Raw genomic sequence first — 15,944 nt, forward strand, 5'->3', positions numbered from 1 at the left:
ATTCTACAGCCCTGCTCTCTGCCCTGTCAGCCCCGAACTCCTGCTGCCCTGAATGCCTCCTGCTGCCCCGAACACGCCTGCCTTCCAGCCCCGAATCCGAACACCCTGCCTGCCTGCCCCAACTCTCCCACCCTTCCCCGCACTGCAAGCCCGTGGTTTTAACCCGCGGGCTTAAGTGGGTTAAAACCACGGGCTCCCAAAAGTTCCTCGATCGCCTATTTTTAAAAATCTATGCCGGCCCTGAAGTCCAGCACTTTTCAGGCTCCCTGGCTGTGCTCAGTGTAAAAAAAAAAAATAGAAGGAAAAAGAAACCCCAGTTCCGATGGCTATAGAGCGAACCGTGCCTGCAGATGGGGGCATTCCTCCGATCGCCCTCATCTGCATATTGGATTTTGCTGAATTCGTCGGACCTGCCTTGGCCATGGTCTGTAATGAAAGGCGCTAACACATTAGTGTGCACTAGCCACTAAAGATGCACATTAGTGTGTGCTAATGTAATCGCATGTGCTAATGCATTAATGCACACTGAAGCGCTTAGTGCCAATTCATGAATTCCCCCCGCCCCTTAGTGGCATTTTCAGGACAGTTGCAATTAAGGGAAATATCTAGTTAATTACAGGAGCTATCTCCCTTTTCCCCTTTTAAATTAACCAGATAGTGAGTCCGGCAAGCCCCTTCCCTTGTTTAAAAGCAGAATGACAACCATTTTTGATATAGCCTTCAATCCATAACCCTACTCCCCACTGCCCATCACCCTAACCAGCAGATTAACCATCCCTCCTAACGGTATCCATGGCATCCTGTTAGGCTGTCATCTCTGATTGGATTGTAAGCTCCTTTGAGCAGGGACTGTCTTCTTCGTGACTGTATAGTGCTGCGTATGTCTGGTAGTGCTATAGAAATAATTAATAGTAGTACTAGTAGTAGTAGAGTTCAGATGAGTTTAACTGCAGTATTATAAGGTATAAAGCTAAAGATGGTCACAGCTAGACTATTATAAGAAGACTAGTCTTAAAGCCCATTACATTAACGGGTGCTAGAATATATGTGTGTGTCTGTCTTTATTTCTTTCTCTCTCTCTCTCAGCCGCTTTCTGTATTTCTGTCTTTCTTTTTCCTTGGCTGTCCACCACCACCCCTTGCCTGCTCCCCCTGTCCATTCTCCCTTTCTTTTACCTCCCCTGTGTCCACCACCACCCCTTCACTGCTCCCCTTATCCAGCAGCAGCCCTTCTCCCTTTGTTTTACCTCCCCCCTGCTAGAATATATGTCTGTCTTTCTTTCTGTCTCTCTCTCCCGCTGTCTTTCTTTCTTTCTGTCTCTCTCCCTACCCCTTTCTTCTTTTCTTTCTGTCTCCCTCCCTCTGACTATTTGTCTTTCTCCCTGCCCCCTATGCAGCAGCATTTCTCTCCCCCCCCCACTTCCCTGTGCAGTAGCCACATCAGCATTCCCTCCCCCTCCATTTCCCTGTGCAGTTGTGTCAGATCAGTGAGGAGGAGTGAAGTGGCTTGGAATTGAGTGTGCTGAACCCTAGGAAAGGTGGCAGTCGGGGGAGTAAGTGTGCCAGATTGGGGGTGGAATGGGAGCTCCCTAGTGACAGCAGCTGCAGCTTTAAAAAGGTCTTTCTTCACCACCCTGGCACCAAGGGAGGGAACTGGGCAGCCTCACCTCCATGGTAGAAATGGTGCTGGTGAAGAGGTCCTGTTTGGTTTGCACTATTCATGCTTATGTCCCTCTGTCAAAATTGCGCTCTGTCCATCATGCCGATTTGTCTGTGCCATCTGTAAGGGACCTGAGATTGAATTCCTCACGTGTGACTATATTCTCCTGTAGGGGACCCCCAGGAATGGAATCTCCTACCTTTGTATATCAGAAAGCAATGCAATCTCGATGGGTTTAAGAAGTTATTGAAGAGACACTTATTTTGTAATATGAAATATGGGCATTAAGGCAGCTGTTTAGGTGGTAGCGCTGGTCACTTATTTGTGTGATTGTTTTTTTTTTATATGTATTTATGTACTTTTTTAAATTATGTATGTTTATACTTGTGAGCCACTTTGGGAAAATCAGGTTATAAATAAAATAATATAACACAAAACAAACTCAATTTTCCCGTCTCATCCCTGTGAGTTTTGTCGCTGTCCCAGCTTCAGCCCCATTCTTGTAAGCTGTGTCTTGACTGCACAAGCCTCGACCATGTATGATTTTAAAGTGTTTGAGGTTTGAGCAGATGAGGACAGAGCTTGCAGGAATGGGGCAGGGACAGGAAAAGAACTTTCCAGGATGGGAGGGGAAAATAAGTTCCTAGGGGGACGGGGAAAACTATGTCCCTGTGTCATTCTCTACTTTGGGCTAGATTCACTAACCTCTGATCTGGGTCCGATCCGGGTCCGTTTGCATGCAGGCCGACAAATTCACTAAAGGCCTGCATGAAAATGGGGACGATCGTTGGCACCCCCACCTACTGCACGGATCGTTAGAGAGCGATCCTTGAGCATGTGCAGACCATCTTCCTTGCCTGTGATGGTCTGCGCATGCTTTCAGCTTTTTTTTTGCAAGCCCTTCGTGCCCGGCAGAGCTTTTTAAAAACTTTTTTACTGTTTTTTTCTACTTTGCAAGCCAATGGTTTTAACCCGCTGTAAACCCATGGATTAAACCCACAGGCTTGCACTGTGAGGAAGGGCAGGCGAGCCGGGGGCTGAACAGTGCAGGAGATCAGCTGGCAAGTCAGGGGCAGAGAGGGAGGCAGAGAGAGAGTCGGGGGAGGCAGAGAGCAGGTCGCAGCAGAGGCAGACAGCGGGTTTATTTCAGGGTTGCAGGGCTGGCAGGACAGTCGGAAAGGAGATGAGCGACTGGTCTCCAGCAGTCGCTTCTTGTTGATCAAGTGGAGCAAGCTTCCTCCAAAGCAAGGCAGATAGGTTGCATACGCAGGAGTTTCGTCAGCCGTAAGCCTGAAGTCATTATGCCATTGTATAGATCCATGGTGAGGCCCCACCTGGAGTACTGTGTACAATTCTGGAGGCTGCATTACCGTAAGGATGTGCTGAGACTAGAGTCGGTCCAGAGAATGGCCACCCTGATGGTCTCGGGACTCAAGGATCTCCCGTACGAGGAGCGGCTGGAGAAGTTGCAGCTCTACTCACTCGAGGAACACAGAGAGAGGGGAGACATGATCGAGACGTTCAAGTATCTCACGGGCCGCATCGAGGTGGAAGAGGATATCTTCTTTTTCAAGGGTCCCACGGCAACAAGGGGGCATCCGTGGAAAATCAGGGGCGGGAAACTGCACGGTGACATCAGGAAATTCTTTTTCACTGAAAGGGTGGTTGATCGCTGGAATAGTCTTCCACTTCAGGTTATTGAGGCCAGCAGCGTGCCTGATTTTAAGGCCAAATGGGATAGACAGTGGGATCTATTCACAGAGATAGGTAGGGGAGGGTCATTGGGGTGGGCAGACTAGATGGGTCGTGTCCCTTATCTGCCGTCTTTTTCTATGTTTCTATGATCGGCCAGCCCAGTCGGTGTTCAAGATTTTTGTTTAGTGAATCGCATCCCTGCCTACTTTGTATGCCGTATCCCTCATTTGCATGCACGGATCGGAATCGGATCGGTACCCAGGATAGGGAATCAGGTCGGAGGGAAATCAGGTTGCAAAGGGCTCACACACCGATCGGTACACGATCGGTTTGCTTAGTGAATCTAGCTCTTTGTAGTTTCTACGATTGTTTCTTCTAAGATATCTTTTCTTATCTGTATTATTGTTTTTCTGCAGGGATGATGGTTTGGAGTGCCCACCCCCAGCTCTTGGGGTACCTTGTTTGATTACATCATATTTTCTCCATCCTCTGGATAAGAATCCCGGATAAGTGGGATGAGGTACAATAGATGTGTTAGGGGTTTCAGAGTAAAAACAAAACAACAAACTGCAGATTCCTATGTACCAGATGCAGGCAATGTTTATTATACCAAATATTTTATGCAGTTGAAAATACCACCTTATAACAAACCAAGGTGGTATTTTCAACTGCATAAAATATTTGGTATAATAAACATTGCCTGCATCTGGTACATAGGAGTCTGCAGTTTGTTTTTTGCTTGGTTGGTGATACTGCAGTTTTCGTTGGATTCCTTTGTGTTGTCCTAGGGGTTTCAGAGTAACCATTGCCCCTTTCCAGTCTGCTCCAGAAAGACTACACAGCCCACATGAGTGCAATACAATGGTTAGAGCCACTGTAGCTCTACGGCAGGGCTGCCCAAGTCTGGTCCTCGAAATCTACTGGCAAGCCAGGTTTTCAAGATATTCACAATGAATATGCATGAGAGAGATTTGCCTGCACTGCCTTCTTGGTATGCAAATCTCTCTCTCATGCATATTCATTGTGGATATCCTGAAAACCTGGCTTGCCAGTAGATTTCAAGGACTGGACTTGGGCAGCCCTGCTCTACGGTAAAGGAGTGAAATGGTGTGGTGGCCACTTTCCAAGGTAATATAAAGAAATAAAACAAAGGGAATAAGGCGATACCTTTTTTCTATTATTTTCATTGTTCTAACAAACTCAGGTTGTGTGTTATAGAACACTAGCATGGCTACAATTTTGCCCTTAACTTTAGGTGTGAGAATTTAGGCCAGCTCAAAGGCTTGCCTAATTGCTGGTGGCTAAGGCTAATGCATTTTATGATGAGCATTCGAAGGTAACCCTTCTTCTTCAGATCAGAAAAAAAAGCAAATGTAGATAAATATCGGTTCATAGACAACAACACGGAAGGCAAAGCCGCGCGCCGACAACTGAGCGCAAGACGGAGGCGCGCGCCGAAGAAAATTAATGTTTTTAGGGGCTCCGACGGGGTTTTTGTTGGGGAGCACCCCCAGTTTACTTAATACAAATCGCGCCGGCGTTGTGGGAGGTATGGGGGGTTGTAACCCCCCACATTTTACTGTAAACTTAACATTTTCCCTAAAAACAGGGAAAAAGTGAAGTTTTCAGTAAAATGTGGGGGGTTACAACCCCCCAAACCCCCCACAACGCCCCCACAACGCGGCGCGATCTGTATTAAGTAAAGTGGGGGGGTTCCCCCCCACGCCCCCCCCATCGGAGCCCTAAAAACAGTAATTTTCTTCGGTGCGCGCCTCCGCGCTGCGCTCAATTGTCTGCTCGTGCCTTTGTCCCGACGCGCTTTTGACCTGACACCTAAATATCAGAATATATAAGGAAAACATGAAAGCATTTTAGGGATAGGATGAGAGAGGGGTGGGTAGGTGGGCAGGAGACAAAGGAAATTGGAATGGAGGAAATTGGATCCTGGAAATATAGGTAGCAGATTGTTCACATCAACACACTTTGAACAGGGACTGCAAAGCATCATCTATTGAAAGGGAAATCACAGCTATTTACATTTTCTTTTCAAAATCTATGCCGCTTTGATTCCACTCTCACCTGAGGCAGCCTGCCTCTGAGCAAATCAGGGATGTCTACTTTAGAAAACCCAGCTGCACGCAAATGCTAGTTAATATTCAAATTAAACAAGATTTTCCGGAGGGCGTCTGCCAAAATAATCCTAGCATCTCCGACTCTGGCAGCAGAGACAGGAGCTCCTGAGGCAAGATACAAAGCTGCGACTGTTAGGGGCTGGCAGAGAGGAGGAAACCTGACCCGGACAATATAATTAGAACATCTGCCAGAGTTCATGACACCCACATAAAACCCTTCTCCCTCGATGTGAACCCAAACAGCTTGTACCAATGCAGGATGCTTGAATAAACAGATAAGTGGTAATTAAGTCATAAAAGATCATTTTGCACATTTTGTGGAGGATTTTGTTTTAGACTACATTGGGTATTAGTGTTTTTAAAACGTTATTGTTTTATCATAGTGTAATTATTGAATTATGGACTGTTATGAATTGATCTTGTATTTTTACTGTATTTTATATATTTTGTTTCATATCTGTGGCAAGGCAAAAAAGGCAAATAAGTTTAAATAGAAAAAGAAAAATAGATTAACTGAAAAAATGGCCTCCCCTACCCACATTGTAATTCAGGACACTAATGGCCTCTTTTACAAAGCCGCGCTAACGGCCCCGAAGCCCATAGAGATTTAAAGGGCTTCGGGGCTGTTGCTGCGCCACTTTGTAAAAGAGGCCGTAAGCTATCAATAAGACCCAGAAAACAGTTCTAAAGCTGTCCCAAAATTTGTACACTTCCCCCTCCCCATTCGCGGTTCCTGCACTCGCGGTTTCATATAATCGCAATTTTTTTCTGGGGAGGGGGAAAATAAAAAAAACCAGTCTTCATGTTAAAAAAATCCATCTTTTTTTCCTCCCTGACGCCTTCCTGGCCTTACCTGGTGGTCTAGAGGGCTTTCAGGGCAGGAGCGATCTTCCTACGCTCCTGCCCCGTGCAGATCGCCATGAGGAAATGGCTGCTGGGAGTTCACGTAGTCTCTCGAGACTACGTCGGACACTCCCTACAGCCATTTCCTGATGGTGATCTGCACGGGGCAGGAGCATAGGAAGATTGCTCCTGCCCCGAAAGCCCTCTAGACCACCAGGTAAGGCCGGGAAGGCGGCAGGGAGGTGGGGGTGGGTCAGAGCCGGATAATCGCAGTTTTTCGGCATTCGTGGTCCGGCTCTGCCCGTATCCCCCGCGAATGACGAGGGAGAAGTGTAGTTAGGCTTGTAACTGATTTATGACCCTAATCTATAGACCAAGCACCTAATTTCTAAGGTGCACAATTTCAAAGGGGTGTGGACCCGAAAGAGGCATAGGCAAGTCAGGGGTGCGTCAACCCATTAGGAGTGATATTGTACAATACTGTCATTTCTGCGCCTGCCAGTCCTTAGCCGCCAACATTTAGGCCAGCCTTCGAGCTGGCCTAAATGCTCACACCTAAAGTTAGGGGCAAAAATGTAGCCGTGCTAGCGTTCTATAATAGCAGTACCATATGGAACTGCTGTTATAGAATTTGCGCTTAGCATGCATCATTCTGGCACCTAAATTTTTGTGCCATTTCTTGAATTTATTCCTCAAACTGCCAAGAAAGACAAATGAGTGAAATTAGTATATTTCTCAGTTACCAGACATCCGGGAAAACCCAGAAATATCTTTGTTTTAGAGGACTGTCCAGGTGCCTGGACGTGGGTTTTTTTGTTTTTGTTTTAAATTGAGGAGTATGTCAGGTTTAGCCAGCTCTACTGATTCCCCCACTTACCTCCTTCCTGGCCGTTGCATTGAATCTTCAGGTAGCCAATGCAGCCTGCCCCAAAAGCTGCTTCTCTGCAGCGACTTCCTGTTCCGGGGCAGACCATGGCATGGGGTTACCTAATTGCTGCTGTCACCGGCTACACAAAGATTCAATGCAGCGGCCAGGGAAGAGGTAAATGGGGGAGTCAGGAGGGGAGAGAAAGATTGTCTGGATCCCGCTGGTGGGGGGAGGGGGGGTGGAAGGAGAGACACACATACACAGAAACACCTATGGAGGGGGGGTTTGAGGACAGAGAGAGAGAGGAGAGAGAGAAGCACTCATGGCTAGGGGGTAGGGAGAGATGGCAGATGCTGGGATGGGAGATTGAGAAAGATGTGGGGAGGGGGGAGAGAGATGCAGTTCCATGGGGAGGGTGCAGGGGAGAGAAGAGAGAGATGTGGGGGGTAGGGTTACCAAATGTCCAATGTCCAGATTTCCCCGGACATATCCTCCTAGGGCAGGGGTAGGCAATTCCGGTCCTCGAGAACCGGAGCCAGGTCAGGTTTTCAGGATATCCACAATGAATATGGATGAGATGGATTTGCATGCACTGCCTCCTTGAGATGCAAATCTATCTCACGCATATTTATTGTGGCTATCCTGAAAACCTGACCTGGCTCTGGCTGTCGAGGACCGGAATTGCCTACCCCTGTCCTAGGGTGTTACAGGGCAGGGATGGGTAGAACTGGGCAGGCCTGGGGGCAGGTCTAGGGGTCCGGATTTTCTGATTGGAAAATCTGGCAACCCTATGTGGGGTACAAGCTACAGAAGGAAGAGAAGCTGGATGGGGGGTGGAATATGGGGACAGGGATGGAAGACTAGCCTTAGAGGCAAGGAAGGAGAAAGAGATGCAGCTGGGATTGAAAAGGTGATGAGATGCAGTGGAGGGTAGATGTGAGCTAAAAGGATACAGAGGATGGGAAGGGGGATTAAGGAAATGGGGGAAAGGTGAAGGGGTGGGGCAGGACTGGGACCGGTGAGAGGCAGGGGCAGGGTGGGGTCATGTGTCCTCTTTTTTGGCTTCCCAACTCATTAACAGATTTAAAATAGCAATGCCAACTCATTTTTAGCAGTATTTAGTTGACAGTTAAATATGATCAGTAAGATCTTTCTTTTAACGTATTATTATGTTATTAGAATATGCTTGTGTTGAAGGTCCCGAGAGCCTCCTTCTTTGCTGCTCTCACATTATGAAACTAATTTGGTCAGTCTTGGAGCTGCTATTCTGATTCTTCCATGACCCTCCCCAGTCAGACATCATGTATGTAATTCCTTGTAAACCGTTTTGGATAAAAACTGTATAGAAATTTTAAAAATAAATAAATACTGGTAAATGCACAGTGAATACAGCAACAACAAAGAACCATGGGAATAATAGAAAAAAAATAGTGTAACTTTTGTTTCTTTTTTATTTATTTATTTATAAGATTTTCCATTTTAATACAAGCATTACATTATACAATGCAAAAGATCCAGAAAAAATATTTCAACAAAACTTATTTAGGAAAAACATTATCTCTTATTTAGTCCACAATTTAAACCACAATTTGAAGATCAAGAAAGGAAAATAAACTTCCAAATCATTAGTAACAAATCAACTAATCAAGGTCACGGCATTAGAATCCCAAGTTACAACCAGCTGACAAGTCATACATTACTAGTCATGGTTACCATTTTCTCCTTTGATCCAATAAATTCCAAAAGTTGTTTGGGCTCGAAAAAAAGAAAATTCTTATTTTGAAAAGATACATAACATTTTGCAGGAAATTTAACAAGAAAAGTAGCCCCCAGAGCCAGGGTCCTTGACCTCAAGGACAAGAACTCCTTCCTACGTCTCTTTTGTTTCTGTATAAGAAAACTTATGTAACAACGTAAGAAAAATGTTAATATCAAAAGAAAGAAGTCCTAGGCCTGAGACAAAAATATTAAGCAATTTTACAATTTGTCTCAACACAAAGCCATGATCCCCATTATCAGTCAGGGCCCCTCTTTCAGCCCCGATTCCACCATTTACAAAAGGTGCTTTAAAACTTATAACTGACTTCATTCCTTCTCCTTCAGATTTATTTTTTACCCATTCTTTAACCTTATCTTCTTACCCTTGGCACTCACATAACCTTGCCTCTTGCTGATGAACTCTCCCTGGTAAGTCTACCTCTCACCTTCTTCTTATCTCCCAGGCAATTTTGACCACGCCACCTTTGTCTCACAAGCCTCACAAGTCTGACTTACCTCACTAATCTAGGCCTAGGAAACTCCGATATCCAGGAAAAATCTAATTGTCCACTAAGGAGACACCAAGACATGGGTTCTCTATAGGATGCCGATATTGGTGGCCACCTAAAAAGCAGTCGCTGATTTCTTGTCAATCATACCTCCACAAAAGATGGGCGCCGGAAATGTATGCCAGAGTTTTCTGGCTCTATATTACTGATGCCTATCTATGCCATGAATCATACACCTACATAGGTGCTTAAGGCCACTTCTGGCATTAGCCACACCCACAGTGGCATTCAGTGGCCTAAAGCACCTACATAAGCGCAATTCCAGTGTATATTATTTAGGCACCGGTAGGTTCTTTAACAGTGCCGTTTTTTGCCATTTTAAATGGCATTTGCTACTTAATTTAGGTACTGGTAGGGCACCTACCAATGCCTAAATATAGATGCTGTTTCTGATTCTCCCCCCTAGTGACTACTCCTTCCCCTTCATGACTCCTGTGCATCAACTTCTCCTCCTGATACTGACTTTTCCCAATCTCTCTCTTCATCCCAAATCATTTAACCCACCACCACCACCACATAACTCACTTTTTAATTTCGCCACCTCACCCTCACTTTTGTCCCTCACCTTCTCAGCCTTAAAGCTTCAATACTTTCTCCCTCTCATTCAACCATCCCCACTCTACTTGTATACATCACAACTGTGGCATAGCCCTCCCATGCCTCTCCCATACTCATCCATGCTCTCTTACTCCTTCTCTTGCTTTCTGCTGGGGACATCAATCTCAATCCTGGTCCTCCCAATCAGCCCTCATCCTACTCATGCGGGTCACACTGCAATATATCCAATCTTAACTCTGTTCCTCTTCTTCACCCTCCTCTGTTTTTCTCATGCACCCTGTGGAACGCCTGCTCTGTCTCCCAATAAGCTTACTTTCATCCATGACCTCTTTATCTCTTGAACTGTCCACCTGCTGGCACTGAAATCTGGATCTGCCCTGAAGACTCTGATTCAGCAGCCATCCTGTGTCATGGAGGCTACCTTTTCTCACATATACCTCACCCAGTTGGTCATGGAGGTGGTGTTGGGCTGTTACTCTTGCCATCTTGTAGATATCAACCCCTTCTTCCACCTCAATTGCACTACTCTCCCTCCTTTAAAGTTCACGTCATCCGTCTAATTCACTCCTCTACCTCTCCGAGTAGCAGTTACCTATCGACCACCTTATAAGTCCCTCTTATCCTTCCTCACTGACTTTGATTCCTGATTCTCCTTCTTTCTCAAACCCTCATCTCCTTCCCTCATTCTTGGTGATTTCAATATCCATGCCGATGACTCCTCTGACTTCTACACTTCCAAGTTTCTCGCTGTAACATCCATCTGTTCTCCACCACCCCTACACACCAGAATGGCCACTGCCTTGACCTTGTCTTCTTCTCCAACTGCTCTACCACCAAATTCTACACTTAAACTCTTCCCCTCTCTGACTATCATCTAATGTTCACAAACCATTACCTTCCCCCCCAGTCCTGGTCAATTACTACCTATACCTTTAGGAATCTTTAGGCTATTGATCCTGGCACCCTTTCCACCATTGTCACATCCCTTCCTTCAACTATTATGTCATACAAGTCTGTCAATGAAGCTGTGTTCTCCTACAATACCATTCTTTCCTCTGCTCTAGATACCCACGCTCTTCCTATTTCATGTCCTGTAAGGTGCGCCAAACCCCAACCCTGGCTGACTTCCAACATCCACTACCTGTGCTCCTGTGCCTGACCTGCTGAACATGTTTGGCTTAAATCCTATAACAGGCTGACTTCATACACTTCAAATTCCTGCTGACATCCTTCCAATCTGACCTCTCACTTACCAAACAAGAATATTACACCTATTTAACTAACTCTCTTGGCTCTAACTCTCGCCATCTTTTTGCCACATTTTACTCAACAGGCCCTCACCTCCAATCCCCCCTTCACTTTCCCCCCAGACTATTGCAGGGTTCTTCAATGACATGGTTCACAAGATTCACCTTGAGTTCTCAACCAGGTAACTTCCCCCCACCCTTCCTCCAGCTGTCCATTCTGTGAATCTCCCTTCAACCCCTGCCACTTTTTCCTCCTTTTCTGAAATCACTGCTGATGACACTGCATATCTTCTCTTCTCCTCCAAATTCATTACCTGATCATCTGATCCAATTCCCACCCACCTACCCAGCGCTCTCTCTCCCACTGTTGTCTCCCATATCTGTTACATTCTTAATCTATCACTCTCCACTGTGCCTGTCTGACATTGCTGCTTGGATGTCTCATTGCCATCTAAAACTGAATATTGCTAAGACCGAGCTCCTTATCTTTCTGCCTAAACCCACTTGTTCCTGTTCTCTATTTCTGTGAAAAACACTCTCCTCTGCACTGTCTAGTCAGCTCACAAGCTTGGGGGTCATCTTTGACTTCTCTCTTTTACCGCTCTTATCCAACAAACTGTCATAGCCTGTCTCTTCTTCCTCTATAAATATCACCAAAATCCGACCTCTCCTTTCCGAGCACACTACCAAAACCCTTATCCACACTCTCATCACCTCTTGCTTAGATTACTGCAATTTGCTTCTCTCAGGTCTTCCGCTCAATCAACTCTCTCCCCTGCAATCCATATAAAAGTATTCTGCATGAGTCATGACTCATATTCCATGAGAGCCACCATACTCATCTTATCCCTCTCCTCAAGTCCCCTCACTGGCTACCCATCCATTTCTGAACACAATTCAAACTTACAAGTGCACTCACTCTGTAGCCCCTCAATATCTCTCCTCACCTCCTCCCTTATGCTCCCTCCCATGAAGTCCATTAATTGGGCAAGTCCTTCCTAACCTTCAAGTTTATTATTATTAAAATTTTGATATACCACCTTATCATTTATTTCAAGGTGGTTATACATTTTAAAATAGGGTAGAAACATATAATATAATTTAACATAACTTTAACAAAATAAACATACATGATTAGATAAAAACAATGACATACACGACTGGACAAACGGGTACGAGTGGAAAAGAAGGGGAGAACTACAATGCTGAAAGAAAAGTAAGATATAAAGGTATGAACAAAAGGGTGGGGTTAAAAACAAGTAAGTCCAAAGAAGTGGACTTGTAGAAGATAAAAAGTTTCATATGTTTTTTTTTTTATATAATAAAAATCCTTAAAAAGACATTTACACTTCACCTCCACTGTGAACCCCGATCTCTAGCCCTTCTATCTTGTTGTGCCATATGCATGGAACAGACTGCCTGAGTCATGTATGTCAGGCTTCATCTCTTGCAGTATTCAAATTCAAGCTAAAACACTTTTTTGAAGCTGCTTTCATCTTGTCTCACTCACCATAAAATTACCTATGTCCTTCCTATCATTCTTTGTGCAAGAAATTCTCCAAGCCCTACATGTCGTGCCTGCCTGCCTATTACATATCAAATGTACAGCACTGCGAACGCCTTTCAGTACTTTAGAAAGGTTAAATAGTAATAGTAGTAGTTACAACCAGGAGAGGTGTTGATATTTTCTGAAATACATTTTGTGCTGCTGCTTAACCTGTGAAAGACTATAAATACTTCATGGAGGAAAGGCTTATGAGCTGTCCTCAGAATGTGTGTAGGGAAGGGGGGAGAAGGAGTCTGTAATCTGCAAGAGATGGATGGCAACCTAAGAGAGAGGGAAATGAGCTTGATCAGGGTTTGGATTCTGTGTAGCCAGAAAAACCTCCTAAATGTTACTTTCAGAAAGTTTTGAGTATGCTGACATCTAGTGTTCATGTAGTGTATTTCTCCACAAGCATTTTTGTATTCAACAATTTCATTCTATGTAATGTAATGTAATGTAATTTATTTCTTATATACCGCTACATCCGTTAGGTTCTAAGCGGTTTGAAGAAAGTATACATTAAGATTATAAATGAGAAGTAAGAAGGTACTTAAAAAAATTCCCTTACTGTCCCGAAGGCTCACAATCTAACTAAAGTACCTGGAAATTAATAAAGAAGAGAAAATAAAGATGGTTGAAAAAAGAAAAATTCTATGTGAACTTATAGGATGGAAATTAAACTGACAGTGAAGAACTGTATGAAAAATACATATGGAATGCAGTTAGAGAGGGTAGGTTACAATCTATTTATGGTATTTGTTTAATTGGAAGGTGTTAAGGTGGGTAATTTGGGGGAAGGTTATCTGAAGGTAGGTGAATCTTCTGGAGGTAAAAGAGGAGGGGTTAAGATATTTGGATGAATTTTTTGAAAAGCAGGGTTTTGATTTCTTTTCTGAATGTTTTGAAGTTGTCTGATATTGTCATAAGATTGGAGATGGAATGGTTGATTTTTGCTGCTTGTGTTGCCAGAAGGTTGTCAAACATTTTCTTGCGTTGTGTGCCTTTGAGTGGGGGGAAGGCGAAAGGATTCGAGGTTCTTCTGTGTCTTGAGGTGGAGATTTGGTTTAAGCGGTTGTTTAGATAGGAGGGGGAAGAGCTGTGTAATGCTTTGAATATCAGGCAGTGGAATTTGAATTGGATTCGTGCTTGTATGGGTAGCCAGTGAGAGTCTAAGAAGGCAGTTGTTATGTGATCATATTTTTTGAGTGAGTAGATCAATCTGAGGGCGGTGTTTTGTATGGTCTGGAGTTGTTTTATCATAGTGGCTGGACAAGGAAGATATAGGGAGTTGCAATAATCCAGCAGACCTAAGACTAGGGATTGGACGATTAGTCTAAATTGTGCTTGGTCAAAGAATTTTCTGATTTTACGGAGATTTCTCATGGTTAGAAAAGCTTTCTGGGTTGTTTTGTTGATCTGGGGCTGCATTGTGCAACATCTGTCTATCGTAACTCCTAGGAGTTTTAGTTCGGGTTGTATTGGGTATTTGGTATTTTTGATTTTCAGTTCAGTGATGGTAGGAGTTTGGGCTTTTTCGAGTAAAACGAATTTTGTTTTTTCAGAATTTAGTTTTAGTTTGTGATCCATCATCCATTTTTCTACTGTGTCTAAGGTTGTTTCTAGCTTTGTTGTGGTGGTGGTCTCTGATGGGTCGAAGGGGAGGATTATGGTGATGTCATCAGCATAGCTGAAAGATGTGACATCTAGGGTATCTAAAGTGGCTCCTAGGGAGGAGATAAAGAGGTTGAAGAGGGTAGGTGAGAGAGGTGATCCTTGTGGAACTCCGCAGGGATTTGTCCATGGTTCTGATTTGATATCATTGTATTTTACCCTGTAGGTTCTAGATTTGAGGAACCCCTGAAACCATTTGTAGACCTTGCCTGAGATTCCTATGGCGTCGAGAATTTGTAGTAATAAGGTGTGGTCAACTAGGTCAAATGCTGCGGAGAGGTCTAATTGTATTAATATCATTTTTTTTCCTTTACTGATGTGTTGTCGGGCTGTATCTAGTAATGTGACAAGTAGTGTTTCTGTGCTATGGTTAGTTCGGAATCCTGATTGTGAGGGGTGGAGTAGGTTATGTTTTTCCAGATATTCGGTGAGGTATTGTGCCACTAGGCCTTCTATTATTTTAACGTACAATGGTATTGAAGCGATAGGTCTGTAGTTGGAGGGGCTATCTATTGGGCCTTTGTGATCCTTTATGATTGGAGTGATTAAGATCTCTCCTAGGTCCTGTGGGAATTGGCCTTCTGTCAATGTGGTTTGAATCCATAGCATGAAGTTGGTTTTGAATGTGGTGGAGGCGTTTGATAATATGTAGGTGGGGCAATTATTTAGGTCACTGGAAGCATGGCTGTATTTATTGTAGAGTCAGTTCATATCTGACCAGACTAGAATTGGGAAATCGGACCAGCTTCTATCTGCTACGATGGCTTCGCTAGTTGATGGGTTTGTTGTTATCTTTTCTAGATGGGTGTGTGTGTTGATGAATGTAGATCTGATATTGGTGATCTTGTTTTTGAAATGGTCTGCTAGGTGGATGGCTGTTGGTGGGTGGATACCTTGGGTGGAGAGGTAAGGTTTGGTATCTGTGAGGTTCTTTACTAGATTAAATAGCTTTTTTGTGTCTGGGGTTTTTTTGCCTATCATTTTGGAGTAGTAGGCTTTTCGTTTTTCCTTGAGTTTGGTTTTGTATTGATTAATTTGGTATCTCCATGCAGTTTTAGTGTGTTCTAAACTCTTTTTTTTTTTCCCAGACTCTTTCTAGTTGTCTGCAGAGCTTTTTAGATTGGAGAAGTTCAGCGTCGAACCATTTATCAGAAGGTCTGCATATTTTGAATTTTAGTTTTTCTGGGGCTAGCTCATTTAGAATGGTTTCGCTTATGGATCTCCATTGGGATATAAATTCGTTGGGAGCTATGTTGGTGGTGGCGTGGTCTGCTTTATCCCAGAATATGGAGGGTTTGATTTTTTTGGCGTGTTTTGAAGGAGGTTTTTATTGGAGGTTGTTTGTTAATGCTTTGAGGCCAGTTGATGTCAAAGGTGTATTTATAGTGATCTGACCAA

Source organism: Geotrypetes seraphini, chromosome 2 (assembly GCF_902459505.1).
Source record: "Geotrypetes seraphini chromosome 2, aGeoSer1.1, whole genome shotgun sequence".
NCBI lineage: Eukaryota > Metazoa > Chordata > Amphibia > Gymnophiona > Dermophiidae > Geotrypetes > Geotrypetes seraphini.